This window comes from Eurosta solidaginis, unplaced genomic scaffold (assembly GCF_040869045.1).
Source record: "Eurosta solidaginis isolate ZX-2024a unplaced genomic scaffold, ASM4086904v1 ctg00001131.1, whole genome shotgun sequence".
Lineage (NCBI taxonomy): Eukaryota > Metazoa > Arthropoda > Insecta > Diptera > Tephritidae > Eurosta > Eurosta solidaginis.
Window position 1 is genome coordinate 349,042 of NW_027136954.1, and position 19,787 is coordinate 368,828.

The 19,787-nt window shown below is 42.2% G+C and overlaps 1 pseudogene; it reads left to right on the forward strand.

Moving 5' to 3' along the window:
* Positions 1-1,037: 1,037 nt before the first annotated feature.
* On the forward strand, positions 1,038-6,749 carry LOC137235849 (uncharacterized; annotated as a pseudogene).
* The last annotated feature ends 13,038 nt before the right edge of the window (positions 6,750-19,787 follow it).

Here is a 19,787-nt window from a genome sequence, read left to right on the forward strand (position 1 = left end):
GTGAACCCAAATAGCTATCTACAGACGTAGGTAAGCATTAAACAATTAACAAGGGGATAATTCCCTGCGATAAGTAACGACGTATTTCAGTAGTATAAATATAACTAAGATTCACGTAAACAATCAGTCTAAAGTATATCAATAAAGAGCACGCACTTCGGCATAGTGAAAATTATATTTTTTTTACTCATATCGTATAAACGATATTAACTGGGGGCTCGTCCATTCTTTTCTGAACAAGCCATATCCTGCATTACAGGACAAAAAATAAAAAATGCCCCGTTCGTAAAGAAGGAAAAAAACTAGATTCCTAAAAAATTGGAATAATACGGATAAGTCTTGAAACATAGATAATCCATCCAAGCAGCGCTATAAGTGAGACAAAGAGTGAATCCCCAAACCAACCGACAACACACTGGAGTTACGAAGAAAACGGCAAAAGTTTTTTGACTCATCACGTACATCGCTGAACATCGACTACGAAATGACCGCACAGGAGATAACAAACCCGAGGGCACATATATCGGCCTTGACCACAACCCTGAATGAAACCCAAGAGAGGATGAATTCTCTTGAAACCAATGGAACAGTCACAGTCACAGATCAATACCAAGACTGTGCACCCAACATCACTGATGCGTCGCAAATTAACTTAGAAATTTTTAAAATGCTGCCAACATTCACAGGCGACACGAACAATTATAGATCGTGGAGAAAACATGCCTGGACACACATGGAAAACATCAAGAATTACGCTACTACACCCACGTATTACACGGCACTCTCGATTGTACATTCGAAAATTCAAGGAGATGCGGCCGATATTTTAAAAACAACGACACCAAATTCAATTTTTATTCTATAATAAATCGTCTCGATTACACTTATGCGGACCAGAGACCTCTGTATGTGTTACTCGAAGAAATGAAGAGAATAAGGCAGGGGAAAAGAACCCTGGCGGAGTTCCATAGCGAAGTTAATCGCTTAACCTTGCGCTCACTCAAATCGAAATGGATAGCTCAGGGAATCCCCCAGCCATGAAGGAGTATGTAAACCAGGAATCTGTAAGAACATTCATTCTTGGCCTGAAATATACCAGCGGCACCCTCTATAGCCACAATCAAAAGAATTTAGAAACTGCTTATGCAATCGCAAGTACGATACACCACGATAATGTGAACTCACAATTCGACGTTCTGCGATATAATCAGCACTGACAATATAATACATGGCAGTATCAAAACACAAGCAGAAGGTATCACGAGGAACCACAAAGATACAGATACAATATAATCAAACTGCGCCAAGGCAACATCACCAACCAATGGATGTAGATCCATCAAATCGATACAAGAGGCCACCACAACAAAACAGCTATGACCGTCAAATTGTCAAATTGTAACGTAGCGTTACAATAACGTAAACCCTGTATATCCTTATTCACTTAAACCTGAACCTCCCTGTACTTTTTTTCTATAGCATAGCCAACAACCACTTGTACTTATTCTTTTATAGCATAGTCAACAACCACTGATAGCAAACCAATAAAAACCACAATAATGGTGTGTTGAGTTCTCAACCAGTTTGCAGCACCACCCATATAAACATCGAATTTGCATTTTTGTAATTCAGTCCTCGCAGGTGAGCCAGCGGGAGTGGATGTCTTTTAAAAGACATACTTTTCCCTCCTGCTAGCTAGCTGAGTGGAAGGGGCGCTGTCATGGGGCGGGTCACCCTTCACCCAGGTAAGGATGAGCGGGGCGGCTGCCTTTGTGCTATTGCCACCCGTCGCCCCCCTAGGTGTTGAGCAGCCCGACGCCTTGATGACTATGTCACCCCTCCCCATCTTGGACGGAAAGCTGTTGCCCGCCTAATATCTCCAGCCGTGTGTGCGTGTGTTCGTAACACATAAATATCGTGTATTTATTCAGTAGGGGTTTGTGGGACCTTTACTCGACTCTGGATTGACTGAGCGTTACCCCAGCCTTAGACAAAACCCAGCTCATAAATGGCGCCCGAGCAGGGATCCTGCTCCAAAGATGACCGTGAAAAAACAAATACAACAACCACCAACACTGCCGGGGCGGGTTCGACGAACACACCATCAGAAACAACAAACACACCGGCCCCCGAAGTTACGACGCTGAATACCGACTCACTCAATTGGAACTTCTTACTGAAAAGGGAGAGGCTGTTGGAGGAGTGTAAGAGGCATAGCATTCCCGTGGAAGGCTAAACCGTAGCCGATCTACGCCGCGCACTGAGCACGTACGTGCAAGCAAAACGCACGAGGAAATCAAGCGAAGACCTACTGAAGGAGTTGGAGAAGGAAGTAGAAGAGGACGAAGGGAAACCAGTTAAACTACCAACACCGACACTAAACATCACCCCAACACAACCAACCAAGTCAGTAACCGCAATCCAGGTACGAAATTCCCTCTCGCATGCGCATGACAGAGAACACGCTCAACCGAAACGAGACGAAATGAGCACCAATGAGCTAATGAATACCGTCCGCCACTGGGATCTGCATTTTTGGGGAGAGGAGTCGCTGCACGAATTTCTGGAGAGAATAGGGGAGCTCACCGAATGTTACCGCCTCCCCGTCGACCGGCTCCTCCTAACGCTGCCGGAACTGCTGCGTGGCAAAGCACTCCAATTGTACCGCATCCGTAAGCAACAAATCAACCACTGGAGCGATTTTCGAAGGGAGGTGAAATTTTTTTTTCTGCCTAAGCGTCATCTTCAACATTTAGAAGAGGCCATCCGAAAACGCAGGCAACAAGGCCGAGAAAATGCCAAGGACTATATCCTCGCATTGGAAACGCTGATCCGTCAGCATCCCACAATGTGCGGAGAAAAACACCTCGAGCGGATATATGATGGCCTACGCGTTAAATACCGCCTCTTCGTAAAGCGCAGCAAGTTTAAGACGATCGATGAACTCCTGGAAATAACGGAGGAATATGAGCTGCTAAAAAGCGAAGAAGCGAAACAGAACAAAGAGGCGATCCACAGCCTGTATCATCTTCAAAAGGAGTACGATAGCAATGAGTGCTGCTGGCGCTGCAAGGAACGCGGACACCGCCGCTTCCAATGCAGGGGCCGGTGGAGAATGTTCTGCTCCAGGTGTGGACAAGACAACATCCTCTCCATCTACGATGCCGTCAAGTTAAGTGAGAGGAAGCCACCAATCATTATTTGTGCGGCCACAGAAGCTTATTGAACCACCAGCCTGCGATCCCGCTGCCGAAATGAAAGTAGATGACCGTTTCTATATACCGATAACCATCGAGGGCATGAGCGTGCGCGCGCTAGTGGACACCGGCGCCACCCTCTCATACGTCGATGAGTCAATACGAAACCACCTGGAGAGGAAGAACATCAAACCACATCTTAACAGGCGGAGCGTCCAAATGGCAGACCAGACGTGTGTCTATAGTTCGAATTCCTACCCAGCAAGGATTACGTACCAAGGACGAACGACTAACACAATGATGTCCGTCATCCCGAACCTGGCAGAACGGATGATCTTAGGAATGGACTTTTTACGGGAAAGGGGAATCACCCTCACGCTAGATGGCCAACCGTTAGCAGTCACGTTGACCAGAAGATCAGCCGAGTTAGACACACTATGTGCAATGACCAGTCGGGAACACGTGAACAATGGCCAAAATTCGGAGCAGGAAAACTTTTCAGCGCACCACCAAAAGCGATTGAGTAAAATCGTTAGCCCAATTACCGCAGCCGAACATTCGACCATCCGTAAACATAACCGACCGCTGAAACAAAGCTTCTACCCCCGTTACCCGGCTATACAAAAATACAACCTCAATAAAGAGTACCGAAAAAGAGCGCCGAACGCGATATTCAATGCGCTCTCCTGCCGCCCGTTACAAAACACCGACACACCTACACAAAAACCAGACATATTTTACACAATAAAAAGCGACCGGGAAGAGCCCGGTGAGATTATTGGCAACCATGCAATATCCGCAGCCACGGGAAATAGTAACCGCCGAATTCGTGCCACGACTGCAACGTTCAAAGCAAAGAAGCAATTACCTCCTCGCCATGATCTACAAATTCTACAAGTGGGTGGAGTTAATCCCGGTGCGCCAAGCAAAAACGGCAAGCGTGCTCAAAGCGCTACAAGAAAAAGTCATATACTTACTTGGTTTGCCGAAAACCTTCCTCACCGGCAATCGGAAGCAGTTCGGCGGAAAAGCGTTAGCACCGTTCCTGAGCGACCACCACACATGGGATTAGGAGATTCCACAAATGGCACTTGCAATAAACATGGTCACAAAAGAGGGTACAAAACCATCTGCAGCAGGCATAAACTTCGGCGAAATAAAACAACGTCAGAGCGGGTACACACGGAGGGAGCAGTACCAGTGGCCAGCCAACCGAACAAAAACAGGAAAGGGCCTATTTTTTTCGGCCCACATTTCACCGAATACCTGATAGCCATGATGAAATCACAACCCGAGGAATATGGAAACGAAGAAGAAGAATATTATGTATTATAATGAATTATATGAAATATACTCTGTTAGTTTTAAGAACAATGAAATGTAATTATTCTTACGTTATACAAATGAAATAAAAACATAAACTCTGTTATATATAAGTGGAATGACTCTGTATATTTTTGAGAAAAAAAAAATTAATAAAGTGCTTCGCCCACATGCACACCGGCATAAGACATAGGCCATGCCTGGAGATCCATCTTTCCCCTCCGCAGCTTTCCGTCAACCGAAGTGGGAGGGGGACTGTAACGTAGCGTTACAATAACGCAACCCCCTGTATTTCCTTATTCACTTAAACCTGAACCTCCCTGTACTTATTTTTCTATAGCATAGGCAACAACCACTTATACTTATTCTTTTATAGCATAGTCAACAACCACTGATAGCAAACCAATGAAAACCACAATAATGGTGTGTTGACTTCTCAACCAGTTTGCGGTACCACCCATATAAACATCGAATTTGCATTTTTGCAATTCAGTCCTCGCAGGTGAGCCAGCGGGAGTGGATGTCTTTTTAAAGACATACTTTTCCCTCCTGCTAGCTAGCTGAGTGGAAGAGGCGCTGGTCACCCTTCACCCAGGTAAGGATGAGCGGGGCGGATGCCTTTGTGCTATTGCCACCCGTCGCCCCCCTAGTTGTTGAGCAGCCCGACGCCTTGATGACTATGTCACCCCTCCCCTCAGCTCTGGCTTCGGCCAGCTGAGGCGAAGGGGCGCTGTCATGGCGTGGGTCACCCTTCATCCAGGTAAGGACGAGTGGGGCGGATGCCTTTGTGTGGTATTGCCACCCGTCTCCCCCCTGGGTGTTGAGCGGCCCGACGCCTTAATGACTATATAACCCCTCCCCCTCAACTCTGGCTTCGGCTAGTTGAGTGGAAGGGGCACCGTCATGGCACGGGTCACCCTTCACCCAAGTAAGGACGAGCAGGGCGGATGCCTTTGTGCTATTGCCACCCGTCGCCCCCCCTGGGTGTTGAGTGGCCCTACGCCTTAATGACTATACCCCCCTCCCCCTCAGCTCTGGTTTCGGCCGTGAGCCGATGCGTGCGCATAGGGGGCTACCGCTGTGCCGTTAGGGTGCACTTCCCCTCCGCGCACGAATCGATCCTCGGTGTATTGGCTGGTACAGCCCCGCCCCTCTTACGTAACTTCTATTAGCGTGCAAGTAGGGAGGCGGGGGTGTCCAGCGGTGTAACCAGCACTAACGAGTCCTCGCAGTCTCTTCCCTAGGTGACCGACCGACCGACCTACTATCGATTCTGCCGAAGACTGCCGATACCGCCGACACCGTCAACCGACCCCGCCCGGAACGAGCCGCCGCTGTCCACGTAAACCCCATCGCCAGCATACTTCCCCTCTCACCACGGCCCTGGTACACGCTCCGTAGCCCACCGCCGCTGCCTCCATCCCGCGGGTGCTACGCCGACCGTTGGCCGTCCGCCATACTACCGCCGTGCCCATCCCGCCTTGCCGGGGCCGTCGCTGCCAGACCAACCACTAGCCGTTCGCCGTCCTATCGCCATTCAGCCGCCGCTGCTATGAAGACCGTTGGGCGTTAGCCATCCTACCGCCGTTAAGCCGCTGCATCCGTCACGCCGCTGCTACGACGACCGTTCGCCGTCTGCCATCCTGCCGCCGTTAAGCCGCTGCATCCGTCCCGCCGCTGCTACGAGGACCGTTGGTCGTTCGCCGTCCTACCGCCGTTAAGCTGCTTCATCCGTCACGCCGCTGCTACACCAGCCACTGGCCGCTTGCCATTCTACCGCCGTTAAGCCGCTGCTTCTATTCCGCCGCTGCTTCTGTACCGCCGTACCAGTCCGTCCGTTACCCGATCGTTCAACCGCCCTACCGAACCTCCTCTACTCCAACTACCGTTAGCCGCCGCTCCGCCCCCTCGCCATCTTGCGACGGAAAGCTGCTGCCCGCCTAATATCTCCAACCGTGTGTGCGTGTGTTCGTAACACATAAATATTGTGTACTTATTCGTAGGGGTTTGTGGGACCTTTACTCGGCTCTACCTCATAAAATGCAAGGACTACCTCCAAATAATCAATTTCGTGGAGATCCTCAAAAAAGAGAACGAAATCCGTCATCTTGCTATTTCAACGCACAACAGAAGGTACAACGTGCTAACCAAACACGCGACGAAGAATTACAATCACTTGCACCGGAAGACGACGAATATGAAACAGGCAGTGTTTTTTTAGGCGTATGAACGATTTGCCGTGTCTACAATGCCACTGCAGGGATACAAGCAAACTTATCAACATCCTGATCGACACCGGAGCAACAAATAATTATATAAGTGAAATATGCAAAATCGGTAAGCCTATATTAATCAAGCCAGTAAAAGTAAAAACCCTTCATGGTTACTCAATAACTAAATCAAAAAAAATAATAACATTATTAGAGCAAAATCTCACATTTTTTGAAACAGATACATTAGAAGAATTTGATATGCTTCTGGGTGAACAGGGAAAAATCAAAGCAGAGATCAATCTTTTCGAGTACAAGCTCAGTTATAAATATAGGGTCAAGAAAGAAAGTGAGTCTATGCAAAAAATTTATTATACGGTTAATAGTGAAAAATATAGGTCAGAAATCGAAGAAATTATGCAAAAAAACGAAAGTACAAACGAAGTGGTACCATATACTACCACGGTTCAAGCTTCAATTAGAACGAAATCAGAAGATCCTATTTGGACCAAGCAATATCCGTACCCCATATCGGATGATGACTTTATTCACAAAGAAATTAACAAACTTTTAGAAAATGAAATAATTCAACCCAGCAAAAGTCCGTACAATTCTCCCATTTGGACAGTCGCTAAAAAAGGTACCGATGAACAAGGGAAACCTTAGCGCAGAATGGTCGTAGACTTTCAGAAGCTAAACGCTCAAACTATCACAGATAGATACCCCATACCCAATGTAGCTATGACCATACAGAATTTAGGTAATGCAAAGGTATTTAATACTTTAGATTTAGAGTCTGGCTTCCATCAGATCCTTATTAATGAATCTGACAGGGAAAAAACGGCATTTAGTGTAAATGGGGCTAAATACGAATTCCTTCGTATGCCGTTTGGCCTGAAAAATGCCTCATCCATTTTTCAAAGATGCGTGAATGATATCCTTAGACCATACATCGGGAAGTTTGCGTACGTTTATATAGACGATGCTCTCATTTATTCTTCCTCTCCCGAAGAACATATTGAACATATCCACATAATAATAAACGCGCTTCACCAAGCGAATATGAAGATTACCAACGAGAAATCTCACTTTTTCCAAGATTCTGTGGAATACTTAGAGCATATAATTAAATACAACAGGATCACAGTTGACCCTACAAAAATACAAACTATTAAAGATTTCCCCATTCCTACAAAACTGAAGGAACTCAGATCCTTCCTAGTTATCGCTAGTTATTATAGAAAATTTATACAGAATTTTGCAGCCATCGTCAAACCACTCACTATGTTTCTCAGAGGAGAGAACTGTGGCATATCAAAGAATCAAAGCGCAAAAATTAAAATCACCTTAAACGAACTTGCACTAGAAGCACTGAATAAAATAAAAGAGGAACTGCAAGCACAAGTTGAACTCTTCCAACCAAATTTTAACAAACCTTTCGAATTAACCACAGATGCTAGTAATTACGCTATAGGAGCCGTATTATCTCAAAACCGAAAACCCATATCATTTATTTCACGAACACTCAGCGAAACAGAACAGAATTACTCCACGAATGAGTAAGAGCTACTCGCAATTGTATGGTCACTACAGAAACTACGTAATTACTTGTACGGTATAGCAGATTTAACAATTTACACTGACCATCAATCTTTAATCTTCTCTATATCAGAAAAAAACCCCAATACAAAATTAAAAAGATGGGAAAATTTCATTGAAGAATACGGGGCAAAACTCGTTTACAAACCCGGACATCAGAACCTTGTCGCTGATGCCATTTCTCGCCAGCAAATAAACAACACTGTAAACTCTGATGACTTCCAGCATTCAGCACAAAGCTCCCCAATACAAAAACTCAGTCGAGTAAAGCAACCACTAAAAGCATTTACAAATCAAATTATTGTAAGACAGTCAGATCAGAACCCCATCAAAATATCCTCACAAAACATATTTTCAAACAGCCAACATACAATTTTTTTTTAACACCAAAACTGAATTGCTAGATAGACTAAAAAATATAATTAGACCAAAGGTAATGAGTGCCCTGCAAATAGACGAGAAAATATTATTTTATGTCGAAAATGACATTATCGACACATTTCCAACCGTATTGAATGTACTAGCGCAAAAATTGGTTGTAGACATCACCGAAACCGAACAAGAATAAATCATACAAGACACAAACAGACGTGCTCAAAGAAACTACAAAAATAACGCACAGGAAATTTCGCTCAAATATTACTGGCCGAATATACGTGACGCTTGTAAAAAGGAAGTACAAGACTGCGAAATTTGCCTCACAAACAAATATGAACGCCGACCAAATAAACAACCAATAGGTTCAGCACCAGTACCGAACAAGGTGGGCGAATACATACACTTGGACCTATTTTTTATGAGCAATAATATGCATATTTGTTCAACCGACAAATGTTCAAAATTCTGCTATTTGAGACAAATTCCATCAAAGAAGGACACATACAAATACATCGACGGGATACTATCACAAATATACCCTAACGCAAAGTTTGTAATGACTTATAACGAGACAACATTTACTGGCATATGTGCACAACAAATATACAAGCGACTACAAATAACGCATACAAAAACTCCAGCCTACCACTCAACTACAAACGGTCAAGTTGAACGAACGCATAGCACCATAATTGAACTCGCAAAAGTTTTGGCACACCAACACAGTTCAGCACCTGATGAACAGATATTTGAAGCAGTCCGGCAGTGCAACAAAACTATCCATTCGGTAACCAAGGAGAAACCCGAGGACGTGCTTTTCAATCAAAAGGGGTATCCTGACATCAAAGAGCATCTTCAACATAACCAAGAGAGAGTTTTGCGATACCACAATCGCAATCGAAAACAACTCAACTACAAAGGAGAGGCTATATACTCAAAGACGCATAGACGCAACAAAAACGTAAAAAAATACGCGAAACATATAGTCAGAAAAGACAACGGCGAAACAATAACGACAAATAAAAGAGTCATTATCCACAAGGACAATATTAGAGTAAAGGCATGTACAGAATAGTGTTCACCTTACTTTTCTCTATCGCACTTTGCGATAATATAATAGGTCTGACTAATAGGAAATATGTTCTAGTGGAAACCGACCCTGTTTACATTTATCAAGATACAGCTTTCTTGTATCACATATCTAACTTTTCAAAAATACTAGCGCCATACGAAAGTATAATGAAATCATCATATAATCTAGAAGACCAACCTGAAACTCAAACTTTAGTAAACAAAATCGAAACTCTAAAAAATCAACTAAATACAAATATTAATAGACCCAAAAGATCACTAAACTTTCTTGGCTCCTTGTTAAAGTTCATCACTGGCACACCAGACCACGATGACCTTGTAGAAATAAAAACTTCACTTAATAAGCTAATAGAAAATAATAACAAGCAAAGAACAATTAATTCACAGTTCGAAAGAATACTCGAAACCCTTGATCACAAAACAATAACCGAAAATATTGTTATATCAGAAGTTTATAATGAACTCCAATCAATAACAAACACTACAAAATTTTGCGAAAACTAATAATTTTTATTCTGGAACATTAAATTTGAAAGATGTGTACGATTTAATAAAGTACGAAAAACTAGATCTTCCCATAATTAATATATTAGAATATGCCGACATTCATATCTGTTACCTACAAGAAGCAATTATAACAATATACAAATATCCTATCATCGAAACTCAATGTAGCCTATTTAATGTATATCATTTAGCACATAAGCATGGTAAAATTAATTTAGACCCTAAGATCGCAAAATGTAACAAATATCAAAGAATATCAAAATGTAGAAATTATATGAGTAACTTTATTTGTAAGTCCGAACCCTCTGATAATTGTACTATGAAAATATTAGAAGACAAATCAGCCCAATGCGAAACAATCCATGAAAATAATGCTCCACTCCGCATCCTAGAGACTGGATACATTTTTACAGATTACCAACACACTTGGAATAACATGCATATATCAGTCCCTAAATTAATACGCTTCAATGAATCTACAACCATCGATAATATCACATATTACAATCATCAACGACAACTCAGAGAAATCATACACAATCAACATAGCGAACAATTTGAAGTACTCCTCATTCTTTCCTCAAACTCAATCTACAAATTCAGCAATATCCAAAAACTCTCAACTTTTTTGATACCTATTGAAGAAAACCCATTACATTTTACGTTCTTTATCATAATGGGTTTCCTTACTTTAACAGTTATCACTTATGATATGGTACATCTCTGCCGATACTATGAAAATAAAAGAACGCTTCACAGACAAAGACAAATTGACGAATTATACGAAATCGAAATGAGCCGTCGTCAATAGCAACTCGTAGCGGCATCATAGCGGGACGCTCCGTTTTAAGAGGGACGAGAGTTAACGCCGTTAGTATAATTATACATACATACATACATACTACACACACATAATTATTGTTTGTAAACAAAACAAGGTAAGAACGGGACTGTCTTTGCTTGTGTGAGGATGCAAAGTTTCAGGTTTTTTGTGGTCTGCGTGTAAAAACTATGACTACGAATCACGTATTTCAACAATATATGACGTAAACGTAACTATTTGATGAAATCTGATGAATTTTGAAGCTTCTATCCTTAACAAAGGGGCAAAATTTACAGTTTATATGGGGTATATAATATATATACCACCAATCTCTATAATTTTTTCAGACAACAATAGCCGTGTTTTTTAACACGCGCATATACGTTTCGTTTGCGCGTGTAAAAAACGCCTATCCTCGCTTAGATAATGCTTAGGAGACCCATCTAGCGGCTGTGGTTAAACAACTAGCTACAGCAACAGGGTGTACCGAAAAGCGGATACGCAACGCTCTGATGGCCATAGGGTATAACATATAGGTGAATCAGCTGCGATGAATTGTAGACACACATAGAATACATAGAATTAGTGTAGAGGGCGAAACGAAGACACATATTTCAGTTACATCTGAGTATAATGCGTATTGAAATTTAGTAGGACAAAATTTATACGCAGCAATTTCAGAGGTGTATTTATAGTTTGTCGCTTAGCAGTCAATATAAAGTTTAAGCGTGAACGGATATACGCGTGTTAAAAAACACGGCTAATATATGCTATATTCGTAATGGTGAATTTTGAAGCTTTTGGCTGTTAAAATAGGGCAGAAATTGCGCAAAGTTTCTTATCTGAACAATCGGTTGTATGAGATATATACTATATATACCACCGATCTCAATGATTTTTTCAGACAACAATATATGCTATACACGTAAGCATTTGGTAAAATTTGAAGCTTCTAGCTGTTAAAATGGGGAAGAAATAGCGCAAAGTTTCTTATCTGAAAAATCGGTTGTATGAGATATATACTATATATACCACCGGTCTCTATGATTTTTTCAGACAACAATATATGCTATAAACGTAAGCATTTGGTGAAATTTGAACTTATCTAAACGATTTTTAAGATAAATATAAAATAAACAAGTAAGGAAGGTTAAGTTCGGGTGTAACCGAACATTACATACTCAGTTGAGAGCTATGGTGACAACATAAGGGAAAATAACCATGTAGGAAAATGAACCGAGGGAAACCCTGGAATGTGTTTGTATGACATGTCTATCAAATGAAAGGCACTAATGAGTATTTTATGAGGGAGTGGGCCATAGTTCTATAGGTGGACGCCATTTAGGGATGTCGCCATAAAGGTGGATCAGGGTGGACTCTAGAATTTTTTTGCACGATATGGGTATCAAATGAAAGGTGTTAATGAGTATTTTAAAAGGGAGTAATCCTTAGTTCCATAGGTGGACGCCTTTTCGAGATATCTCCATAAAGGTGGACCAGGGGTGACCCTAGAATTTGTTTGTACAATATGGGTATCAAAAGAAAGGTGTTACTCAGTATTTTAAAGGGAGTGATCCTTAGTTCCATAGCTGGACGCCGTTTCGAGATATCGCCATAAAGGTGGACCAGAGGTGACCCTAGAATTTGTTTGTACGATATGGGTATCAAATTAAAGGTATTAATGAGGGTTTTAAAAGGGAGTGGTGGTAGTTGTATAGGTGGTCGCCTTTTCAGAGATATCGCCATAAAGGTGGACCAGGGGTGACTCTAGAATGTGTTTGTACGATATGGGTATAAAATTAAAGGTATTAATGAGAGTTTTATAATGAAGTGGTGGTAGTTGTATAGGTGGTCGCCTTTTCGAGATATCGCCATAAAGGTGGACCAGGGGTAACTAGAGAATGCGTTTGTACAATATGGGTATCAAAAGAAAGGTGTTAATGAGTATTTTAAAAGAGGGTGGGCCTTAGTTCTATGGGTGGACGCCTTTTCGAGGTATAGCAACTTAGACTTTGTTTGTACGATATGGGTATCAAATGAAAGGTGTTAATGAGTATTTTTAAAAGGGAGTGGGTCTCCGTTCTATAGGTGGTCGCTTTTTCGAGATATCGCCATAAAGGTGGACCAGGGGTGACTCTAGATTATCTTTGTACGATATGGGTATCAAATGAAAGGTGTTAATGAGTATTTTAAAAGGGCGTGGGGCTTAGTTATATAGGTGGACGCGTTTTCGAGATATCGCCATAAAGGTGGACCAGGGGTGACTCTAGAATGTGTTTGTACAATATGGGTATCAAAAGAAAGGTGTTACTGAGTATTTTAAAGGAAGTGGGCCTTAGTTCTATAGGTGGAAGCCGTTGCGAAATATCGCCATAAAGGTGGACCAGGGGTGACTCTAGGATATGTTTGTACTATATGGGCATAAAATTAAAGGTATTAATGAGAGTTTTAAAAGGGAGTGGTGGTAGTTGTATAGGTGGTCGCCTTTTCGAGATATCGCCATAAAGGTGGACCAGGTGTGACTCTAGAATGCGTTTGTACAATATGGATATCAAACGAAAGGTGTTAATGAGTATTTTAAAAGGGAGTGGGCCTTAGTTCTATAGGTGGAAGCCGTTGCGAAATATCGCCATAAAGGTGGACCAGGGGTGACTCTAGAATGTGTTTGTACGATATGGGTATAAAATTAAAGGTATCAATAAGGGTTTTAAAAGGGAATTGTGGTAGTTGTATAGGTGGTCGCCTTTTCGAGATATCGCAATAAAGGTGGACCAGGGATGACTCTAGAATGCGTTTGTACAATATGGGTATCAAACGAAAGGTGTTAATGAGTATTTTAAAAGGGAGGGGGCCCTAGTTCTATAGGTGGAAGCCGTTGCGAAATATCGCCATAAAGGTGAACCAGGGGTGACTCTAGAATGTGTTTGTACGATATGGGTATAAAATTAAAGGTATTAATAAGAATTTTAAAAGGGAGTTGTGGTAGTTGTATATGTGAAGGCGTTTTCGAGATTTCGACCAAAATGTGGACCAGGGTGACCCAGAACATCATCTGTCGGGTACCGCTAATTTATTTATATATGTAATACCACGAACAGTATTCCTGCCATGATTCCAAGGGCTTTCGATTTCGCCCTGCAGAACTTTTTCATTTTCTTCTACTTAATATGGTAGGTGTCACACCCATTTTACAAAGTTTTTTTCTAAAGTTATATTTTGCGTCAATAAACCAATGCAATTACCATGTTTCATCCCTTTTTTCGTATTTGGTATAGAATTATAGCATTTTTTTCATTTTTCGTAATTTTCGAAATCGAAAAAGTGGGCGTGGTCATAGTCGGATTTCGGTAATTTTTTATACGAATACAAAGTGTGTTCAGATAATTATGTGAACTGAGTTTAGTAAAGATATATCGATTTTTGCCGAAGTTATCGTGTTAAGGGCCGAGCGGAAGGACACACGATCTACTGTGTATAAAAACTGGGCGTGGCTTCAACCGATTTCGCCCTTTTTCACAGAAAACAGTTATCGTCCCAGAATCTAAGCGCATACCAAATTTCACAAGGATTGGTGTTTAGGCAGGATGCCTAACTTTTTCCGCATCTGTCTGCGATCCCCCCAATGCAACCCTGCGAATCGATACTCGATACTCGAATTAATTTGTAACCACCCACACCATCACCGCCACATGCATGTGCATGCATGTACATGTACGTGTGTGTGTGTTTTTTGTCAGCACTCATGCATATGCATGTCGGGTTGATGTGTGGGTGCCTTTCCCCTCCAAAACGGAGGATTTTGCGGGTCAACGGGTGTAGCTTGCTATACAACCGGCCTCTTTGATTTCAACAGCCGACCAGCTAACATCTGCCGCCAAGGATCTCCGCCGCTTCCTACAACTGTACAGTCAGGTAATATTGTATTCAATTTATTTTATCTCTACCCAATAAAGTGCATTATTATAACGAGGAAAATCCTCCTGTGTTTCTTATTTGTCTCGTTTGAGTGAATCTTCTCTTCCCACTGAGATCGACCCGGTGCGCCCACCTCTCCAGGATTAGACGCACACCGGCCGAACATTTGCTCCTTCTCCCCGAAAAAGGAACCACAGCGATATAAATTACAGTCCACAACATAAGACCATAGCTGACCGCACAAATTTCAAATTCCTCACAAAAAATTCATCCGAAAAAGAAGTTTGGCCACCAACGAAAAGTCTATGATATCATACCAGCGTGAAAAAACACTGAGAGATTAAGCCATCTTGCCACATCAGCACCAGTACACGATTCGCCACAAAAAGCCATACGTGATTGTGAATAACCGCGAAAAGTGTGAAAAATTTATTAGTGTCGAAAACCAAAATTAAGTGCAAATGCGGCACATTAACGTTTTCTTAAATTCCTTGTGACTATCTGGCCTGTCCCCCCACCAGCGGTAAGGCTCTCCGGACACAGCACAAGGAAGAGGTCCACATAACCTCACATATTAAAATCTAACGCCACACGGCTGTGGCAGTTTTCATTTTCTTTTCAAGCACTTTAATTTTCACTTGTTCAATCGACACAGTTTTTACAACAGTTTTCACTGAGTTTTTACACTTTTCGTCGAGTTTTTATATCAACGCGCGCACTTAGTTTTATAATAAAATTGACGATTGAAGTGGCGAGTGGCCCCCTCTACTTCGCACAATACACATTGGTGTTGATTCCCCCTGCTCCTTGTTTTAAGGCACAAATAATCTGCAAAGTCAGACAAAAATAAATAAATTAAGAGTAATAAATCAATTTTGCGTAATTTTAATAGTTGTTGGTTGGGTGATTCGTTCAGGTTTTCAAGTTTTATATCCCTTGGTTAATTCGCTCTCCACTTTTCAACCATGAACATGGACTCCTACATGAGATTGGCTGATCGAATAATCGAATCCGAGGCCGATTTTAATGATATCAATGCGGCTCTGCACACTGTACACACTCTTGCAATACAGCAAAAAGAGTTGCAAGCTAAGTGGGAAAAAGCAGAGAACGCCCTAGAAGAGTTGCTTGGCTCTGACACGCTCGACGCAAAGAAAATTGCAGCGGTCAAGATAAAGCATAAAGCGGCATATGCCGTATTCTTGCGATGCACGTCGAACATGGCTGAACTTCAAGCCAAATTGAAGGAGGAAAAAGATAGGGCAGCAAACCTGAGGGAGAACGCGCGCGCGAACACAGTATCCGCCTGCCAGCTTGTGATACTGAGGTGTTCAAGGGCGACTAACTATCTTGGCCATCGTTTCGTGACCTGTTCACGGCCATATACAAAAACAACAGTCGCCTAAGCCCGGTAGAAAAGTTGTTCCACCTCAATCAGAAAACTCAAGGTGAGGCAAAGGACATCGTCAAGAAATGTCCCTTGACAAATGAAGGCTTCGAAACAGCCTGGAAAAGCCTATGTGAGAGATACGAGAATAAGCGCATTCTCATAAACTCACAACTACAAATTTTGTTTAATCTAAAAAAGATAGATAGCGAGTGCGGCAGCTCTATCAAAACCTTACAGCGCGACATAAATAATTGCTTGGCATCTTTAAAAACACATCAGATCGATGTTTCAAATTGGGATGCGATTATTACCTATTTATGTTCGACAAAATTACCTGAAAATACGTTGGCTCTATGGGAGCAGAGCATTGATCACAAGACGGACATATCCAAGTGGGAGGATATGGACAAATTCTTATCAAATCGTTTCCAGACACTTGAAACCGTGTCTGGTTTTACAGGGAATGCCACTTCTAAAGTGCAAAAATCAAACACGTCGCGCCAGTCGACGGAAAACCCTACAAAAAGACTTGGTGCTTTTCAAACCAAAGTAACCAAGCAAACAACAAAATCAATGTGTAAAATGTGCAAATCTACGGAGCACAGATTACGCAATTGTTCACGTTTTTGCGATTTAAACCCGGTAGAAAGGATTAAATTCGTCAAATCCACAAATGGCTGCCTGAATTGTTTATCCCCAGGACACACAGTGACGAGGTGCACCAGTTCATACAACTGTTCCAAATGCCACTCTCGTCACCACACGCTCCTGCATGCGGACACACTTCAGCAATCGGCGGTACGAAATCCCTTCAAAGATGCGGATATATTATCATCAACCCCCCGGTCTCGTGAGGGTGCGAGTCTACCGGAGGGGAAACCTAAGGCGTACTACGCGATGGCAATGGGGAAAGAGAGCGCGGGACATAAAGACGCGTTCAACCACGCGCCGTGATGCCCCGCTATCCCTAAGCTTCTGTCTCTCCCGAGGCCCTAATTATAATCAACCCCCCGGTCTCGTGATGGTGCGAGTCTACCGGAAGGCAATCCTACATCTTCTCTTTTTTTTCTCTACCTCCGGGCTCGTGTCGAGTCTACCGGAGGGAATCCTACACCTGACTACTAGTGGGCAATGGGGAAAGGGAGCGAGACGCACGAAGACACGGGCGAGCTTCCCAAACGCTCGCAAACAAAAATCATTTTTTTTCTTTTTAACAATACTAACCGGGGCCCCTGAACAAAATCCCCAAATTCACTCGCTCACCCAGAGCGAGGACACCAGAAAACCCCACAATTCACTCGCTCACCCCGAGCGAGGACACCAGAAACCATCCCATTCACTCGTTATCCCATAACGAGGACATCATAAAAGCCTACCGCAGAAGGGCGAACCGATCTGCCACAGAGTCTAAGGGCTTTCGGCCCTTTGTATATTTTAAACTTCCAAAAGTCAACCCATATTCACTCGCCCCGAGCGAGGATACCAGAACCCTAATACAGACCCACGGTCTGCCCCAGAACACATCTGCACTCAGTCAAATGCACGCGGCCGACAGCACCAAAGCGGGCCTAGCAATCAGGATTTCAATAGTTTATAACTCATAAAAACAAAGGAAACGTCATGTAGGAAGTATATAATAAAGTTTTCTATAACAAACATTAAGCTTACAAAGCGTTGATGTTTGTTCTCAAATTGTGTACAAAAAAAAAATAAATAAAAACTCATAAAATTTTTCTAAAAGAAAGCATGTTATAAGTGGCCTCCCAAAAGCCTTTATAACTAACAATTCTTTTTTTTAGACAGATTGTCAAAAACCTTCGAACTTTGATTTTTTGAATAAATTTCAAAAGGTCTTCAAACGTTTCTCCAATTAAGGTACATGTCAGTTTAAGCATAAACACAAACCTTCGCTCACAATTTGTTTAAGAAAACCATTTCATTCATAAATATGTGCGTTCGTGTTAACAATAATCGAACAAAAACCAGTATTATCAAACTACAGAAGCATTAAAGTAGATACTGATCGTTGCCTAGCTTTAGAAATTTTATACATATTATAGTTTGTTGGAGAACTTGGTAGTTACGTGGGGTAAACAAAATTATTACATATAAGTTTTCGAAAATTTTACTGCAACCTACATATCCACCCCGAATGGCATGGCACCGCAACGGAAGGTGTGCCCTCAATGAGTTTATAGGGATGTGCAACCATGAAGGTTGGCTTCAGCTATTTGAAGAGGTAGGAAGACTTCTGCAATCGTTCGCATAACAATGGTAATTGTGGTTGAGTTTTTTTTTGTTTTTTTTTTTGTGCGTGCAATGGTGACTAAGGCGTTTTCTCAAATTACAAAACAAATTGGAAAGGTTCAGATTGTGCTTCATTTCGGGCGGATGGGGGCTGGGTCTCGACCTTTCTGTATGTGCAAAATTATTAGCACCAGTCGCACTACGTTAGACAGAACTAGATTTCGATGTTGGCGTATCTTTTAAAATTTAAAAGGGACGTAAAATTCGTAAATACATATTTAAAATAGACTCACATCAAAAGCACGATGAACATCAGCCTTGTAGCCAGTTGCGTAGCACTATAACTAAGGGCAACATCCATACCAGAGATCCAGACCCCATTTGTTGAGAACACGACATGCTGACAATAAACGCAGGGCAGTAAGCGGCAGCATAGTTCTGTGTATTGGGCCAAGTTTTATAATTGTATAATAGTACTTTTTTGGAGTTCTTCAAACCGATCTTTTACCACACCGGATAAGGCCAATGTGTGTAACATAACCTGAAAAATTTTGTTTGCTTAAGTGCCGGAGCGTTCCTCTGTTAAACAAATACTTACCTCAACTCTGTACTGGGGTAAACCATTCGAATAGACAGCATCCCTGCCAAACGACGTCCATAATTTAGGCCAAGATGAAATTCAATAACTTGCCTTAACATATTTTGTATGAATGATATGAAATCTGGTTGGTTGTCCGCATAAGTTGTGAACGTTTTCGATTGTCTGCATGGAATTCGACGATTTCGCTCAATCAATTTGGTCATAACTCCACCAGCAGTTTCAACACAATACCAAATGAAAAAGGCGCCGCATCAACTAAAAGCACATCCTGGATTTCGCTACTCTTCTCACCGCTTAATATGGCTGCCTGAATTGCTGCACCATATGCCCCTACTTCGTCTGGATTTATAAAAGGATTCAAACTCTTTCCATTAAAGAATGACTGCAACAAGCTTTGTACTTTAGGAATGCGAGTTGAACCACCAACGAGCACAATATCGTGTATCTGACCTGTATCCATTTTGGCATCGTTAAGAGCTTTCTCCACTGGATCCAAAGTGTTTCT